General features: G+C 33.6%; 1 protein-coding gene across 4 annotated transcripts in view; it reads left to right on the forward strand.

The window, feature by feature from the left end:
* LOC129807191 (LIM domain transcription factor LMO4) overlaps positions 1–20,361 on the forward strand; it is a 304,468-nt gene that overhangs the window by 161,385 nt on the left and 122,722 nt on the right. For 2 of the 4 annotated variants that reach the window (XM_055856286.1, XM_055856288.1), the window contains one exon: positions 10,668–10,725. The exons of the other annotated variants lie outside the window; for them this stretch is intronic. The gene's annotated coding sequence lies outside the window, so the exon portion shown is untranslated. The remainder of the gene's footprint in view (positions 1–10,667; positions 10,726–20,361) is intronic. 4 annotated transcript variants of the gene reach the window in all.

Genomic DNA, 20,361 nt, shown 5'->3' on the forward strand with positions numbered 1-20,361 from the left:
TCTCGGCTAATCCTCAGGTCTGTCGAGGCCCTTAGGGCCCAAATAGACTCAAGCTTATCCTCGAGAATATTTAGCTTATAAAATTTGGTAGTAAAGGATTAGATAAAGGAAATTTATGCAAAGGACCTCTAATTGATGATCTTAAGTCCTTAGTGTATGACAGTTTGGAATAAATCTTTACTACTAAATTTTACAGGCTAAATATTCTCGAGGATCAGCCTGTGTCTATTTTAGACTTTAGGGAGTCACACAAATACTGCAAGCTCTCCCTAAATCCCTTGCAATAGTGTAAATATAAAATAATCAGATTACATTCTCAATATGTATAAGTTCGCCTTAAGTTGTTGCTTGTTCATTAAGAACAATATTAACATTCTCAGTTGTTTCTAATCAACTCATTAATCGATAAAGTTGAGATTATAGCGATAAGTGAAGAACTCGGTCATTTGCAGCATTCTTCTACTTCCCGATGGGAGTAGAATCGAGCTGTAGTACACTGCGAGACACACACTGTGAGGGAATTTATTCGAGAGATTTGACCGGATCAATGCTATATACATGAGTAGTGTTATATAGAAGAGCTCACGGCATAAAGACAGTTTTCTGACGACCTCGCGACACTCGGTGATTTCGTAGTGGAGGAAGCCGAAGGGGACGCAAATATGCAAACGAGTTGTCCAAAAAATTACATCGAGAGAGACTGCGAGTGAATAATCTGTGGTAAATGTCAAATAAAATCTTGTCCGTAAGAAAAGTCAGGTGAAAGACAAATTAATGGTCAAAATTGATGAATAATTTATTGCATGGTTGGATTTTTTTTTGTTGCTTTTTTATGGGCGAGTCATTCCTGCTCAGCTAAGCCTGAAGATAGAAATTATATTTTCGGAAAAATGCAACAAATTTAGCGTGTGGCGTGGAGATCGTATATCGGGCGTGTGGGACAACTTTCTTCTTGGAAGAGATGAAAACGTGTTTCAAAGTCTCGAAACAGTGGCCACGCAAATTAAACGGTATTACAGACGCGTGAACGCAATTGGAGCCGATCTCAAATGTGCAATGAAATGCTTAAGAAAGAAATTTTAATGCTTATTTAAATAGTGCCACCTTTTTTTTTGGCTTTTTGTTTTAATCAAAAACAAACTTTTTACACCCCAAAAACTATCCATGGAAGAGTAGACGGATTTGGTTAAAGAAAAAAATTAATGTTTCTATATGCCCTCTGCAATGGGCTGTGAGTGTCACATGACAAAAACGACAAAAACACCGTCAATTGTTTTACGCCTGAGCAACTCTGGGAAACGATAATTTGTCACAGGCAATGGGACAATGTCTCGTTTCGTGACGGTACACTGACAACAATTATATTTATTATCATTACAATTTGCCCACTTTTTCTCTCTTTCTTTGCTTCATCTTTTCGTCTTTGGCTAAAGAAATCGCCAATGTTTTTTGATTTTTTGGTCTACTTTTTCTCATATCATGATTTATAGATTTCAAAAATGTTTTGCATACTGTGTCCCAAAAAGTGTCCCAATTTATCATAATTTCTCGTAGGAGAGATTATTGCTTTCAATGAAAATTTCTTACACTGGAACTCCCCTTGATAGAAAATTTTGACCTCAGGCTAATATGTTGGCTATTGGACAGGTGTTTCAACCAAAAATGTCCCAATGGTTGTGCTCTTTTGGCACATTCAGCGCAACAGAGAGAGATATTCGAAACAAAAACGCAGTGTTACCCTCCTTCCAGGTTGGACAGTAATTACATGTTATGTACGTACACAAATACTCGTCTATTAGACTTTTTTTTATTTTACTCATTCCAATTCACTCTCTTATACGGTAAATAAAATATTCTTCAAATTCACGCTTTGCTGATCCGAATAATTACACCGATTTTATTCGTGGAAAAAAATCCAAATTTCCATAAGCTCCACTAAACGAATTGTCATTGTGACGTTTTTGTCTTGCATATTTTTCATGTTTGTACTTTTTCATACCAGAGTTAGGTAATTTATTTTTTTTTGATAAAACAACTTTCGTACTCTATTTGTGATATTAAATGGAAAATCGTAAAATACATAAAATTAAGGGTTTAACAACCGTGGGAATACGACTGTATAATATATCGAGGTGTTTAGATAAGTTTTTAGATTATAATTTATCGCCATCAATACTTTGTAAAGACAGCTTAACGTTAATAATAATAAAATTTAAATTACAAATTGCGTCATTTCTGAGATCAAGATCAAAATCAAAATCACGAAAACAAGCTGAGATCAAAAAATCGAAATCAAAAGATGCTAAATGTGTCAAATGTCTTGGAAAATATTGAAGCCCAAGACACAAACCGTGTGTATTTTAAGACTTGTAATTTTGGAATTAATATTTTAGGATTTCAAAACGTCGAACTTTATATTTTCTTGAAATCCAGGGAGCTCTCGGAGATACCCGGAATTATCAAGATGGAAACAATTTGAAGAGTTCCATACAAAATTCACTCTTAATTATATAAATTCCAAGTTGTGTCCATCGAGATACATCACTCTGAATGTAATTGCTAAAGTCTTCATTGAGCCCAAACACAAGTAGATTTTGATTCTCCAGTAGTGTCTTGGATAAAAGGTAAATGGAACTCTATTTGCACAAAAAGTTGTTGAAGTTCGAAGAATTCAAATTCAATTTCGAATTTTCATACTAAATTTTCGAACAAGATGGAGAAAATTTATCAAATATCACACTAGAAAGCTGGCAAAAGAGTTACTCAGTGATTATAGAGTGATTAAATAATGGGATAAGAACATTAATCGTCGTTGTTCTATTTTTTTCCTCACAACAATGTGAAGATCGTCACATTTTGACACTTGAGCACTTCGAAATTCGAACAGTATGTATCTCAGCCACCTTGCGGAATTATCAGAAGTAAGACAGTCTCTTTTTTGGATCTTCAATAAAGATTTTCGAGTTTTTCAAGATCTACTTCGGTACGGAAAGACTTAGTATATGTACTAATTGGAAGGTTTATAACCTTTCCATCCACAAGTAGATCTTGAAAAATTCGAAAATCTATTTGAAGATTCAAAGAAGAGGCTTTCTTACTTTTCAATAATTCCGCAAGGTGGCTGACATACATTCTGTTCGAATTTCGAAGTGCTCAATTATCAAAATGTGATGGGTTTCACATTGTTGTGAGGAAAAAAGCACAATAACGACGCTTACTATTCTTGTCCCATTATTTAATCACTCCATAATCACTGAGTAACTCTTATGCCAGCTTTCTAGTGTAATATTTGATAAATTTTTCCCACCTTGTTCGAAAATTTAGTATGAAAATTCGAATTTGAATTCTTCGAACATCAACGAATTTTTTGTTCAAAAAGAGTTCCATTTACCTTTTATCCAAGACACTATTGGAGAATCAAAATCTACTTGTGTTTACACCCAATGAACCCAAATAAATGATAAAAATATTTCACATTTTTGTGTAAATCTACTAACTGCTTATTTAACAAGATCGTGAATTACAGAATAAAAACAAATGAGACCCGGATCTAATTTATATAACGAGCATTTAAGACGGTTGTAAGCAAATTGAAAAACTTTTTATTTGCCTTTTGCCAAATCTTGCAGATAAATTTTACTGATTTTACAGTTCTAAATTGAGTATTATTCATATTCATTTAATTTTTAAAGACCAAAATTTGAATTTTACTACTCATCTGTCCAATACCATTATTAATTAGGGATGATTGGGTCATAAGACTCGTGTTTATTGTAGTAATAGTACAAAGATTTTTCAAGTCATAAATTTAATTATTTACCCATTTATCTGCAGAGTTCCTTTCCTAATTATGATGATTGAAAATACCTCAAATTAGAGCATTCCAACAACACCTTACCTTGTGCTAGTTAGGCTTTGCAAATTAAAGCGGAATACTTAGTAAATATCTTAGTTAATTTATAGGTTTATAGGGTTTATAGGTGTGATTTTTTCATGTTAACAGCTATGGTAATTGTCTTATAAGATCTGATTTGATCTTAGATATTCACGGGATACATATTTTAAACGTTCCTGAGTCCGAAAATGATCAGGTACCAATACTGGTCCACCTTGGGACCATTAATATGCCCCGCATTCTCCCCCTACATTTTTAATTTTTAGATTTTTTTTCAACAACGATTTATTTCTAAATTATATTGATAGCATTACAAAATTTTTAACAATAAAATTAGTGTTCAGTGTTATTACACTTCTCAACTTCATACAATATTCAAAAGTTTTAACATGAATTTTACAAAGTTTGGTTTATAAAAATAATGAAGAAGAAAATTAGGAATAAAAACTTTATAAACTAAAAATTGATATAATTAATTTTAAGATATGTTTTAGAGATTACACAGACGGACATTCGGCCTTATACGAAAACACCGTTGAATCATTCCCAATAACGGTTTTTCACGGGCAAGAGTTGAAATTAAAATAGCTCTAGAGTGCGCATTTCTCAACCTAAAAGATTACACATGGGCTCGTTGGAAAGGTCTTGGAATTCCTGACAAGCTTGAGTAAATTTTAATCGGTTATCTACCGGTTCTGAACCGATTCATAGCCGATAACTAATTTTTATCTAAAAATCAATTCTATTACCCTTGAAACTATTTTGTGGGATGTTTTGAGTGCTTTATGAATCGGTTCAAGTCGGTTGAGAACCAGTAAACGGTAAATGATTCGAAAGTACTTTTGAGGGATTGTATCTAAGACCGTTTTTAGACTTGAGGTTTAGCTTAGTTTCCAAATGTCTCAAAATTCTAAATAGCAACCAATTTCATTTGTTCTTCTGATTAAAATAGATTAATTCCCCTTAATAGTCCATTTCTAAGTCAAAATGTTCCAAAAATTTTCGACATAATTTTAGTTAAGCCTTATGGCTAGCCTTCCATAGGGGCCCCCTATGGAGTTGAATTTATATGACTTTATGTATTCGTTGGGTATTAAAACAAATAATTTTGCATCGGATTGTTCCTCTTTTATTACAGTCGTACTTTTGAGCGTTCTAAAGTGGTGAAAACTTGTTTATTAATCCATGAAGTGATTTTCAAATTTAAATTTTTTCGAATTGTTTCTCGAACCAAATTCACTATAAAAATTATCACAGCTCCCTTAAGCACAAACTCGCTTATCGGAATAGATTTAGAACAGAATTTCCTTTGTTAACCTCTTTTAGTCACAACGATTGTTTTTACGAGTTATGTGTAAAATTTATCACAGCAAGAGTTTACAAGATTCCACTATATTTTGCTGTATTATATATATCCAAAATTTCAACAAAAAAAAATGGTAAAACTGATTTCTTTTATTTTGGCCTTGCGCTTAATCACCAAAATGATCCAAACGCCACATCTCCGTGTAATGAATATTTTTCACTTTGTGTCTGGTGTTTGTTTTAGAAATTTTCTCGCATTTCTGGTAAATATCACTTTATCGCATCACAACAAGTGCTAATTTGTTCCCATAAAAAGCATAAAACACTTTAAACATGTTTCTTGCATATTCATTTGTTTACTTAGTGTTACCATATGTGCGCGTCCGGCTAATGCAGACAGGCTGAGAAATGCGCTATATACTTGGGTTAATTTATACAAATGTCTTTTTTTTGGTCTTTTCATCTGCCTTATTCTGTGGCCATCAAAAAAAAACAGCACAAAGAAATTAGAGAATACGGTTGGTTGCAAAAGGCTGGTAAGTGCGGGATTGACGAGGAAAATTGAATAGCCGAGATAGATTAGTTTATTCATGATCTGGGAGTAAATGAAGTATTTTCTCAGTCAAGATCTTGACACGATCACGTGATGGACATTTTGGGAAACTAGAGGAAGTGACGGTTGTAAAATTTAGACCGTAGAGGGAATCCCACGCTGAGTCAAGGGAAGTCAGCTCTATCAGAAAACTGATGCATCACGTCAACTAATAATGATCATTATGATCGCCAAGATCATCAATGACTTGCACAATTGATGGAAGCTCGTTAGTATCGATAATCGGTCTGCTTTTGTTAAGTTAAACAATGGGAAGGGAAGAGGACGGGTTAGCAAAGTGAGGAAGAAATTAAAAAAAAAATATAACACATCTGACAGCATCCGCTGTCAAACATCAAAGTGACGTTTGGGTGCGTGATCGAGTGAAGCTGTCAGTAAAGTCACCTCCTAGAACCGAAGCCATTTGCAGAGAAAAAAAGTTTCTGATTTATCTAATTAATATTATTTTATTTGGGATGGCATATTCAGCGATATTTCCACTCTCACATTAAAAGTTCTGTATCAGGCCAAATGAGATATCTCTCACAGCATAAACTGACACCTGTAATTACTGTTTCTCCCTGTGTTTTTTTTCTGTTCTCTCGGAAGACGAAGAGCCGGCAAGGTAAACCAATACCTTGGCCTCGCCATTTGTTTTCGGGCCACCAAAATCGAAGAGAATGGGTGGGACGGTCAATTAATTTGATTTTACTTTTTATTGTTCCATGAATTTCTTGTTGCTCCTTGGATGGTACGTTGCAGGAGGAGCAACACAAATAAATTGAAATGAAGCAAACTCCAGTTCTCTTAGCACTGTAAGTCTTATTTTTTCCTTACTCCATGTTTCCTCCTCGAGAAACACTGCTGAAAGAAATACATCAACATGATAAACAGAGTTGATTTAATCTTCAGTAAGGATAAAAGTCTGGGATCTGCTCAATAAATCTAAGAATTAGAGAAACAAATTTGTTACGACGTCAGTTATGCTGTGAAAGTCACTTATAAAATGTCTTTAGAAGTATCCTATTAAGATTTTATGTGTTAGATTAGTACATCCGTATATTTGTCTATTAATATGCATCATTGGAATAATCAATAAATAATTTAATTTTTTGATAGTTCTTTGGAACTTTGAAAGGTTTTATGGTAATTATTGCAGGGGAAAGCAAGAACCGTTTTTTAAATCGAATAAACGTCAAAATAAGTTTGTCCAGGTAGCGTTTTGACCGTACGATTTTCCTTTGACGTTAGTTCGGTTTTAAACGGTTCTTGTTCACCTCTGAATTGTTGTATACTAAAACGTGTACGTCTAATTTGAAAATTTCCGAACATGGAGATTCCCCAGAAAAGCTATGCAAGCCATTGTGAAGATGTGTCGATCTCGGGGCAGATCTAGGACAAGGTGTCTGAATCAAATTCATGATCTTGTCTTGGAGTGCCTTGGGATTGACCGAGAACCCTTTCCTGAAATTGCGCAGGATCAGCTGGCGCGGGCTGCTAACGTAGGTGGCCTAATCTCGCGACCCTAAAAGCCCAAAATAGACACAGGGATCGGCTTAGGGGTCAGCCCGAAAAGTGAGGTTTGGTGTTGATACACTCAAGGATCAGCCCATAATTTGGTGGATCAGGCTGATCTTCTAAATTTATGAGGTCTAGTAAAGTTACAGGGATTAGGCGACATCAGCGCCGGTGCTGCAAATAAAAAGCTTCACTTTGGGGGTTTTTGGTTGCTTTTGGAAATGTCATTTGGGTGAAAAAACATATAGAGTAATGGTACACAATTTCGCAAAATCTTAAAATGCATTAACCTACTCCTTACCATGGTATTATACAGCATACGCAAACTGAGTGATTTTAGATTATTTATTCCTGGGCATTTTCTATACAAATTGCTGTCGCGATTGGATTCTTAGTAACTTTAGTACTTCAATTACTTGGGAAAAATAGTCCGACAGGGATGAAAATACATTTTGTTATTGTTTTCTTGCTTCGCGGAAGGTCATGCAAAATTTTTGCTCAAAATGGCGGACGGAAAATACCACATCCCGTTGAATTTGTTAAAATTGGTGTCTTTCTTCTTTCCTGGTTTAAATTCTGATTGCCAATTTGTTTTCTTGGATAGTTACTCTATCTAAAGCAATAGAGTTTGTAATCAATACGTGTGTTTGACAGGGGCTCCCCGCGACCTCATAATAGGTAAATAAAAAAAAATTCGTTTCAAAAAATTCATCTATTAATATCTGTAGGAAACTAATCCCAAAATATGAACATTCTATCTCAAGTATTTCTGGTACATTGACTGAATGGGTTAAGATTAGAGTAATGGGAAGGTCATAGTGCTCCTTTCTGTACAGAAAATCCATTGATATTGCACTTAAGAAGTCTTTCAGAAAGCAAAGTGTACACATATACACATTTAATAGAAATTTACGCTGAAAACGCTAATCGTTAATCCTTAATCCTCAGTGTATGATAATTTGGACTGATCTTTTACCGCCAAATTTTTCGAGTTGAGTATTCTCCAGGATCAGCCTGTGTCTATTTCCGGCGTAATAACGATAAACGGGTAGAAATATTTCCGCCTTTCTTTATATTTAGTATTTCTTTGTATTTTTTCTTTAATATTTCTTTGTCTTTTTCTATTCTTTCTGTAAAACACGAGAAATTTTTTCGCAAATCTCCAGCTACTTCCTAAAAACAATTAATATTTAATCTTTCAAGTAATGAATTTTAAAAATATCTCAATGAATTATAAATGATTATATTATTATTATTTTTTACATTTAAATTTTTTAAGAATAAAACTCTTAAAGATTTTTGAAGAACAAGAACCAGTTTCCAACCACATACACAAACACACAAACACCTTGCCAATTTTCCCACTAATAAGTGGGGTTGGCACTCCTTGTACACCTTCGCCAGGTTGCGCGATCCTGGGTCGTTTCACTTTCGAGTCCCTTAGACTTCATGTCCTTTCTTATAGTGGATAGCCAAGTGGTAGGGGGACGGCCAGGACCTCTCTTCTTGTGGGGTTCATCGAGAACCCTCTTTATTAGATGATCCCCCGGGCGACGCATAACATGACCGTACCATCTCAACCGCGATTCTGCAAGTTTCTCGCCAATTGGCTCCACTTGCATGCTGCCCCTCACATGCTCATTGCGCACCCTATCTTTCCAGAACTGATCTTTTCAGTTTCTAACTAACTTTCAAGAACCAGTTTTCAACCGATTTGGTCGAATTTGGATTTTTTGAAAAATTTCAAAATTCCAAACCCGACTGCATCGGTCACAATCGGAAGTGAATCGAGAAATTAACAGTATTAACGGTTATTAACTGAATTTTAAAAATACTGTTTTTGCGTTTTTTTCAGTCTTCTGACCCATATAATATATGATACTTCTTTCTTTTCATTTTTAATTCTTTCTGTATATTTATATTTTTCAATATTTTCTTTTTTTTCTTTTTTTCTTTCACAATTGTAAAAGGAATGGTCCTATTTTTGTGAATAAAGTATATTATTATTATTATTATTATTATTATTATTATATAAAATTTTAACGGTAAGAGATATAAACTTCCGGTCTTCGATTACCCCTTCTTAAATGACATTACATCGAAACTGATCTCTTTCTTTTTTCCTTTTCACATTTCATTCGTTTGCTATCTTTCTAAAATACGTCGAAACTGATTTTTTTTATTTTGAAGTGAATAGTTCCTCGTATTAATCTTAATTTATCTACGTGGTTTATCAACTCTGTGCCAAGGTATGGGGTTTCTCGAAGAAAGTGGCCATGGTTGTAGGTGAGGATGATGATGATGAGGAGAGACTTGAGGAGAGAAAAGACTATTGTGTACAATTAAGACAAAACCCTAAAAGATTACCACAGAACTGGATCGGGCTAATGTGGGATTGATGGTGATGGTCCATAAATGTGTTTGACCACAAGATAGGCTCAGAGTTCATGTCTTTGGCAAAATGGGAAGAGGAAGATCCTTCTCTTTAGAGAGTATGTGTGTGTGTGTGTGTACTACAATCAGTAATCAAAGCACAATTTAGAAACGATTATGAAGTGGAAATTCCCAGAAGACACTCCATGTTGCCTGGCATTAGACGATAATCTATGGCACTAGACTAAAATTCTCTACTAACAAAGGCTTCATTGGGATTCCTGGGGACGTTCCTAAGTTGAGACGTGGAACCTAATTACTCACTATTTGCCCATACAGAATACAGCAACGGTTAGTTTCAGCTCCCCTTTCGATTGTTGTGCAAAAGAGAGCTTCTGGGGGTGAAATTTGAGTGTGTATGCTTCCTTGTCCCTGGGATTACTAGGAAGGATATCTTTCCCATGTGTGGAGTCAACTAGAAACCCTCCACTTTCAGCCACCTCCGTCAAGCTACTCTTACTCAAACATAGAGACAGATGTACTTGAAAATCTAATTAAATTTGGACGCAGACGAGTTTTCTGCTTCATCATTAATAGTTCGTTACACACATTAGGGACGATATTAAAGGCCAATTAAGGGGAACTGAGGCGTTTAACATTTTGGGGGAGTATGGGATAAGACATAAGAGAGTATTTTGCTAGAGAAATTCATTCCAGCTCCAACTTTTTTCCCCAATTTATACTTTTTTTGCCACCCAAACAAGAAAAAAATCAACATCTACAGTTCACGATGATCAAACATAATGTCTAATTGCATGAGCGACGAAAATCCTCAAAACATATGTTTCTAATTATGCAACTCATTCTTTTTTTTGCCCTTTTCGTTCTACAAACTAGAATTAATTAGCAGTATTTTCTAATTAATTTTATTGTGATTTCTCAATGCAGCCCACTAATGAGTGTCTTCTTTTCTATCTATTCTAGGTAAAGACAACCCGGACTGTAGTGCTTCACCAACAATTTTAATTAAGGCAAGAATCAGGTATTTCACGATTCTGATAGTGATTAGGGTGCAATTTTTCACAGAAACTTAACAAAATCGAAAGTTAAGGCATGAACGATTGGAATTGTCTTATTGAATCCAAGTTAAAACTTTATTATTTTTAATTTCTAAATTTTGAAAAACCTATTAGGGTACAATAATGGGATAAAATGGAATGGAACCTAAATTGGAATCTCGTGATTTTCATAGTATTTTAAATGGATAAAAGAAAAAGGCCACGATGGGATATTCTTGAGAGCAGAGCTTGTACTTTTTCGTATCTGTCAAAATATTAGCTTTCAAGGGCTCTAGTTCAAAAGCAGTATATGAAATAAATAAATAAACAAATGAAATAAAATAAAAAAATAAATTTCTTATCCCGGGACATACGGCCTGCTATATTTTCTCCTTACCTGGAATTTCTAGTTAAAAATTAGCATAAAAAATAAAGTAGGGATAGTAAAGCGATTTAGGTTTTGCAAGAAATTCGAACTCAAGATGTTTCATATAGTTTTCGAGGTGGTTGCAGGATAGAGCTTTTTTCTTCTTTGTCGTTTTTTTATTTTCTTATTTATTGGTTAATATCCAGTATAAATCGACTTATAGATGACCTTAAAATTGTTTTAAAACTCCGTAGAAGTATCTTTTTTGTTTAAAAAAAACTATTAGGGTAACTGTGCCAAATTTCGGCATAGTTGCAAATAAGCATCGAAGTCCTAAGTTTGAGTTGCAATATTTTTAATATATATTGAAATTTCTTCTTACTTCCTCGTCGGGAGGATTGTGTGGTACCTTGAAAACTAGTTTATCATCTTTGTTTTCTTCAAATTAGGTCCCAAAATATTGAAAAAATAATAAAAATATAGACATTGCTTTGGGTAGTATTCCGGCCACTTTGAGTGTAATACCGGCCACCTTGTTTGTGACTGGCTTTTGTGAAGCAACGGATAGAGAATTTCAAAACGTCATACGGAACGAGTTTAAAAATATTTACTTTAATATGTTTATATGACCCACAAGCCCTGAGATCTTCCGTGTAATTAAGATTCTTTTCACACTGAGTTTCTACAACACAATTAAATTCAAATTATACCTAAGATTTAACGATTTTTGTGTTAATACATCCTAAAATGAATAAATATTTAAAAGCAAAATAAATTAAATGACTAATCGAAGATTCAATCCATAATAGTAATTCATTTAATTGTTTGGCCGAAATTACACTCAAAGTGGCCGAAATACAAAGCTGGCCGAAATTTGGCACACTTACCCTCTCGGATTTGTTCGTTCGATTGTTCATTTGCCCGTTTGGTCCGTTTGTATCGAGTTATGTACTGGACTGGGTGCTTTTACGGCTTATCGATAGTGTAATTAAAATTGTGATTAGACTACATTTCTATCAATTTCCCGCTAATCCGCATCTTGACTTAAGTCGTAAGTCTATGAAGGGGCATTATGTTCGAAATTGAAGGATTATCCAGTCCAGGACTTAAAAGAAGTTCCAGTTTTTAAAGGAACCGTTTTCTCCTGTGCTATTTTTCGCTAAGTTTCGTTGTTGCCAGTAGCAGTGCTTAACCGGATCTGTCAAGATTTTTTTTTTTTTCAAAGCACTGTCGAGTCCTACCGTTTATTTATTTCTAGCCTGTTAATATCTTGTTGAAAACAATTCACACTTATTCTTCGTTCAAAAACCTTTTAAATAAATTCGTTCTTGTCAAAAACGATTAAGAAATAGGGCATCTAGGGTCCTTCTAATCTAAAGTCTTGAAAAATCATCATTTTAAAAGTCTTGGTTTCTTAATGATACATACAAATAGTATAATTTGCAAAACAAAAAAAAAACTACAGTGAAAGCGAATATTTGCAAAAATTCTATGATTTAAATTCGGTTTTGAACAAAAAATTGAAGCCACTATAACACTCTCTATAGATTTCAAAATCCGAGATTAACAGTTTCTCTCCCGAACTTAAAGTCTAATAGGGCGAAGTGAGGCTACATTAATTTATGATTTTTTGCATATGTCTAAATGAAGTTGGGCCTTGTCATAATTTAAATTAGATCCACGATTGTTTAGGGTAAGTGTGCTAAATTTCGGCATAGTTGCATGCAAGCGTCAAAGTCTCAAGTTTGAAATGTAATATTTTAAATACAAATTGATTTTTTTTTATTCTTTTTCTGAAAGAGTGTTGCTTGGAACCTTGTAAAGAGTTTACCGTCTTTATTTACTCTAAAATCATTCTTAATACATTTTAAAATGAATAAAAATGTAGACATAGCTTTGGTGCCCTATTTCGGCCACCTTAATTCTCATAGTTCCTTGCCCTTCGTGAATTCTTTCAATATCTTTTCCACGTCATCTCGTTTGTCGAAGCAACATTTTTTGTTATTCTTTTGCATTGTATAATCTCTAGAATACGTAAAATCTAAAAGTTCATGAAAATTCGAAGAACAAAAAAGGTGGCCGAAATTGCAAGCTGGCCGGAATTTGGCACACTTACCCTATACATTTATATTACATTAAAACCCAATTTCGTTTAGAGATAGGGTAAGTGTGCCAAATTTCGGCATAGTTGCATGCAAGCGTCAAAGTCTCAAGTTTGAAAAGTAATATTTTAAATACAAATTGATTTTTTTTAATTCTTTCTTTTGAAAGAATGTTGCTTGGAACCTTGTAAAGAGTTTACCGTCTTTATTTACTCTATAATAATTCTTTATACATTTTAAAATGAATAAAAATATAAACATAGCTTTGGTGCTCTATTTCGGCCACCGTCATTCTCATAGTTCCATGCCCTTCGGGAATTCTTCCAGTATATTTTTCACGTCATCTCGTTTGTCGAAGCTACATTTTTTGTTATTCTTTTGCATTGTATAATCTCTAGAGTACGTAAAATCTAAAAGTTCATGGAAATTCGAAGAACAAAAAAGGTGGCCGAAATTGCAAGCTGGCCGGAATTTGGCACACTTACCCTATACATTTATATTACATTAAAACCCAATTTCGTTTAGAGATATGCGAAAAAATCGTACAACAATGTAGCCTTACAGCTCACAACAGCCCCACCTCCTCCAATATGAAATATTTTGATCTGAAAATGAGAACCACTCTCTTTTAAATAAATTCATGCTGAAGGAATGAAATATTTCAAATAGCAATAACTTGATTTGAATCCTAATATCTCTAACTGGCCTGTGCTTAATTGATATTTAGAATGAGTGGGTCTTTCGACGAACTTTTTGATTGGACTTTTGGGAGTTAAACGAAGCCAGGAACATACTGGATCCATACTAGACGATATGGGTGTGACCACGGGGTGGTAAGGGTTGAGTTTTAGGAATTGAAAACAATATAATGGAATTCCATTTCAGTTGTTGCCACCAGAAATGAGTTTGACGTTCGAGCTCCTTTCTTGCTGTCTGGGGTTATGCTTCCTTGTAGCACTTTTTGGAACAAAATTGCTTTGGCAAAAAAAGGGTCTGGTAGGGCAGGAGGGGGGGCGTTGTCGCGTTTTGGGGAGCAAAATGTGTGAGAATATCTAAACTCTATCGTCTCAACCAATTAATGCGACTATATGGGTCGTTAGATGCCTTTGTGAAGCTAATCGTGGATTCGAAATAAGATTATCTTTACTTTGCCTCAGCTCCTTCTCACCCTTGTTCATTGAGATGGCATCCCCTCAATCTCCCCGACAACATTTTATAGTATAGTATAGTCATTCACTTGTGGATGAGTGTCTTGTGTTGTCTTTTCACCCACAATACCATTTGTCTGGGTAGGGTGTGCTGTTTCTTCTGTCGCGCTTCTCAAAATGGTTTGGGGCATGGATTTCCCTATGATTTCCACTCGATTTTCTTTTGTATCAATCGCCACATCATTCCTCTCTCACTGTGTCTCGAATAGAACCCTTTTCATGCCTTCAATCAACCCCTACTGTCGCACCCCTTTCCACGTCTTTTGGAGCCTTTTTCGTGAATTTGCCAATTTGGCAAGAAAATCACACAAAACCAACCATGATCCCCAGCCAAAATATTCCCAGTCCAAATTATATGGGGAGGCGAAATAGGGGATGAAGTTAAAAATTAGTGGGTAGTTTTTTTTGCACACTCCCACTGACATTCCTTTGCCTCTAAAATAGAAATAAATTACACTAATTGGATTTCGATGTTCATCGATAATGGACTGATTGATCGGTCGTCTCAAATGTGTGTGAATTGGGTGGGTGGCTTTTTTGTCGGTGTGTTTTTGGGGCCTGAAGAAGAGAAAAAAAAAACTGAGAGCCACCCCATATCATCGGAAAATGCCAACGAGTGCGATTGTCGTTGGATTTGGTGGGCTTGTGCGATGGATGATGAAAAGGAGACGACGACGTTTTAATCGATTAATGTAAGGTTGTTGTAGCCAGTTTTCGCCAATTCTTACTCTTATTTCCCTTTTTATCCCTCACTTGTCATTTGTCGTCACCAAAGTCGAAATGGCTTAGGCTGTTGAACGAAATCCTTCTCAATGGAGGCAAATGGGATATATATTTGATATTACTTTTCAGTTAGATATTTGCAATTCCAATTGTGGTTTCTTTGGCTTTATATTGAACAGATTTTTCTTTTTGTATTTTGACAATAAATTTAACGAAAGTGTTGCTAACGTGAAAAACTTATCGACTACGTAATGAGCCTTTATTTTATTGTTTGTTATTTTTTTTTAATTTTACTTTAAATTTAACTATTTTTTATTTTTATTAATTTATTTCATTTAATAATATAAAAATTAACGAATAAGTTGCAAACGTTAATGTAAACGTTTTGACAACTACCTAACGTGACTTAATCTTTTGGTTGCATTTGCAATAGCTTATTTAATAATTTTTGCTTTGTATAATAATTATTTTAGGTTTGAATTTAAAGCCCTCTTATGGGAGGAATATTCGTCAAAAAAAAATTTGTTTTGAAAAAAAAAATTGTAAATACAGTTGTAAATCGAACTGTCAAAAATCCATCACAAAGATAGTTTTTTTAACGAAAATTACTTCAAATATAGACCAGGTACAATTTAAGACATTTAAAAATTTATACTATAGAGAACAATCAAGTGAATAAGCTGATAATTACTTTTCTAAAGTTTTGTTATACTGTGAGAGTCTAGAATAGTATAAAATAGATTTTTATATCGTCTTTTTCTTCAAATCCGCCCCCGTGCGATCATTGCTGTCTAAGCATCTAGACCACTCTCCAGAATAAAGGCATTGAAAAAACGAGCAGTAAAAAGTTAAATTTGTTCAGCAAAAAATTCGAAATGATCAGTAAAAAATAAAAAAATGGTCAGTAAAAAATGAGAAAAGGGCAGCAAAAAATTTAAAAAGATCAGTAAAAAATTAAAAAAGAGCAGTACTTTATTAAAAGTGGTCAAAGTAAAAGTAAAAAGTGATCAGTAAAAAATAAAACATCATCAGTAAAAAGTAAAGATGATCTATAAAAAACAAAAAGTGATCAGTAAAAAATAAAAAGTGGTAAAAAAATAAAAAAAAATAAACTAACCACTTTTAATTTTTTTACTGTGCACATTTAATTTTTTACTGACCAATTTTTATTTTTTACTGCTCCTTTTTAATTTTTTGCTGACCACTTTTTGATATTTCACTGATCAATACGAATATTTCTACTGATCATTTTTAATTTTTTACTCACCACTTTTTATTTTTTCCTGCTCATTTTTATTTTTTTACTGCTTTTTTAATCTTTTTTGCTGCTTATTTTTAACTTTTTGCTGATTAGTTTTTAATTTTTTATTTATTAACTCAAATATATCTACTGATCAATTCAAAGTTTTTACTGACCAAATTTAACTTTTTACTGACCAAATTTAATTTTTTACTGACAAAATTTTACTTTTTACTGACAAAATTGAAAATGTTTACTGATTATTTCGAATTAATTGCTGATCAAATTTAATTTTTTGCTGACCACTTTTGACTTTTTACTGACCATTTGTTTTATGCAAAGAATAAAACGATAAAAGTATCGATAAGAATAATAATCGGTTAAGCAACATGCCCAATAGAACTGTTTACAATTTTGATTTTTAATATACAGTGGGACCTCGATAGAGTCAATCTCCAATAGAATTAACAGCTATTTTTTTACTCTACGGACTCCGATAGAGTCAACTTTTTCTTTATCATTAAACTAATATTGTATGATTTCATTATGATTTTTTCGAAATTAAATAAATGTTTTGGTGTATCAATGTGACGTTTTACACACAAGAACAACATTTATTTAAGTACATCGTAATATTATAATAAAATTCGTATATTAACCGTGTATTCATTTTTCAACAAAAAAATCTTTTCGTGATTTAAGCGTGTTGACCGGTTGAAATTTCTCTTGTCTTAAGATGTTTTCTCTCGGACTCCGATAAAGTCACCGAATCCAATAGAGTCAACAGACTGAACATTCATCTCTCGTTAAGTTTAACGAAAAGTCTTTTCTTATGGTTCCAGAAAATTTAGATCAGGAAAATTTCATAAAGTAAAAATTCACTTCTCTTTCTTACTCAAAAGATTTGCATAAGTCTATCCCACTCTTTTGTTCACAAAATTGGACTGAACTAAATTTAATTTAGTGTGATGTTGAAAAGAAGAAGAAGAGTACGAAAGAGTAGGATAGGCTTATGCAAACAATTTGAAAAGAACAAGTTTGTGAATTTCGATTTCATGAAATTTTCTCGATCTAAAAGTTGTGCCAGCGCTATTATGGCTCCGGCACACCTTTTAGATCAGGAAAATTTCATGAAGTCGAAATTCGAATACTTCTCTTTCTTACAGGCTTTGGATATGTCTATCTCATTCTTCCGTACTCTTCTTCTTCTCTTAAACATCACAACAAATCCAATTTAGCTCAATTCATTTTGGATTGCAAAAGAATGAGATAGGCAAAGCGTGTGAGATAGAAAGGGATTCGAACTTCAACTTCGTGAAATTTTCCTGATCTAAAAGGTGTGCCGAAGCCATTATAATACGAAATATGCTTGTTATTTAAATTAAGAGAATATAAATTTATGTTCTCTCAAATGGATGAAAAAAAATCATATCATTACCGATAATTGTCTATGAAACATAATTGCTTCCACTTTTTGAACTAATGCACATGCTTAATTATCTAACATATTCTTCGGTAAATTGATCTTCATGGCGCAGGATGAAGAAGTGGGTGTTTTTGTCAATATTTACCAATTATCGTGGCAGTTGATGCTGCGGACGCGAAACGTCTGTATAGTCATTATTATCTCAAAATATACGAAAATATTCCAATTTACCTATATCTAATGTATCGTGAGTGTGAGGGAGAGAAAAAGGGTGTTAATTGACTGTTTTGCTTAGCATTTGGCGTAAAAAAAGTGTTAATTTACGTTTTTGGAGTAGGATAAAAAAATTTCCACCCGCCTTCAAATTTTGACAAGTTCACACATTCAGCATCAATGAATGAAATGACGAAGACAACATTCAACCTTCCAAAAATATCACAAAACTTGGATGTTGGTTGCTTCTTTATTTTTGTTTTGTTGTTGTGGTGTGTTGTTTTTTATCCTAGAACTTTATACCAGTTAATTAAAATGAATTTTATTGTATGTTTCACTCGTCAAAATTCCACATGTATAAAAATTATCAAACTAATTAAACTTCCTCACTTTTAGTTGAGATTCTTCGTTCTTCACCGCGTGCAGTTGTTCTATGTATCACTTTTGACTCCCCTATATGTTTCCTTGATTCTCTTTTCGCCCATTCCCTCTCAGTTGGTTCTTTGTCAGTGAGAATGCACTTTCAACAGGGACTCTTCTTGGTTCACAGATATTGCAACAAGTTATTTCCAATTGAAAGAGATACCTTTGTACTATAATACTTCGATTTGAACTATATAATTCGATTCTCCATCATACCTTACCGAATTTTTGAATCCTAAAGTGTCAAGACAAATTATATATGGCTATTTGTCTGACCGTTCACCTCGATGTGAGTACACCCAGAGACCAAACGGTTTGAGATAGCGATGTCAGATTTTCAGAGTAACCCATATACCAGAAAAGTCATTAAAGTAATCTTAATCTTTTCTCAAAACTTTTCGATATCTTGAAAGAGGTCTGAGCTATATTTTCGTTTTTGAACTTCTGTTAAAAGTTGTACAGGCTGATGTTTCACCTTTAGATCTGATAAAATGACTTTTAATATTTCTTTATAGTGGTTTTGTAAGGTCAAGGGTTAAGCAATTCAAGAGATTGGATTTCTCAAACAATTAAAAAAGAAAAAGGTAGGGGAAATGCTTCTAATTTTGTCCAGTTTCTTATTTTGGACACTTTGAGGATAACCTTGGACACTAAAAATAAATTGATTAAAATGATGGATTTTTATTCCAATATTTGATGAATAATGAATTCTATCTAAATATTTGTTCTTTTTGGAAGATTTTAACACTAAATACGTTAAAATTTGAATATGATTTGAGTTGAAATTGCTTTGTTGAAAATTCAGTGTGAGCAATTGCTTACGAGAAATATGACAGAACTTCGTGGCTTACTTCAGTCTTATTTAGTTTTGGTGAAGTACTAACAAAGTTTGTTCGCTGTTTTTGAGTGATATTATTGAATATTCATTGAATATTGTGTTGATTCACGTTACTGATGATTTGTACATTTGACCTGAAGTGAGATTTGCCTTGTGAATTATATTTTTCGTGTGAAAAATGGGAAATTTTTTAAGACATTCACCAGTGAGGTGATGATTCTTATTTTGGACAGGTGTTTTTCTCACGAAATTTCGTGAAGTTTTAGCTTTTGTGATGACTAGGTTGGACAAATGCCTGGAGAAATGAAGGAGCATCATCTCTACGAAAGAGATGCAGTGAGAAATGCCTTGAAAGGCTCCCGGAAAGGGCAGGGAATGAGCGAATCCGCACGTACTTGGAGTACCGAAGTCAACTCACTTTAATGAATGATATGGAAAGTTTCTGGGCTTCTTGTGACATTCCACGTTTCTCTTACATGACCAGGAAGAGGACTTGGTAAGATTGGTTCATAAAATGAAGAACAATGGGCATCCTGTTGAGGCGGATTATCTGTCCAAATTTACAGACAAGTTGTAAAAATTAATAACCAAGTTGTCCAAAATAAGAGTCAAATTCACCTCTACATATCAATTCATTTTTAAACGTATTAAAACTAATTTTAGTAAAAGTGAGATGATAAATAGCTTGCCAAGATTCTAAACAATCCTTCTGAAAAGAGAGTAACAAGAAAAGTCAATTAGTATTGAAAATATGGCACTTCAAACTTAGGATATCGATGCTTATATGCAGACTGTCCAAAATTATAAGCACTTCCCCTATTTAAATCCATGAAAAATATAGACTGAAACCTTAATTGTTAGAAATGGGTTATGAATCGGTAATGAACTGGGTACATTTTTATCGGAAATGAATTTGTATTACTCTCAAATTTTTTGTATAATTTTTAAATATGCTTTTCTAGATGATTTGTACCACTAAACTTATTTGTTAATTCTTAAATAAAGTACGTTTACAAATTATAATGCAGGGGGTACTTGGGATATATTGACATACGATATATTTTTGAAATAAATCTAACG

This window comes from Phlebotomus papatasi, chromosome 3 (genome assembly GCF_024763615.1).
Source record: "Phlebotomus papatasi isolate M1 chromosome 3, Ppap_2.1, whole genome shotgun sequence".
Lineage (NCBI taxonomy): Eukaryota > Metazoa > Arthropoda > Insecta > Diptera > Psychodidae > Phlebotomus > Phlebotomus papatasi.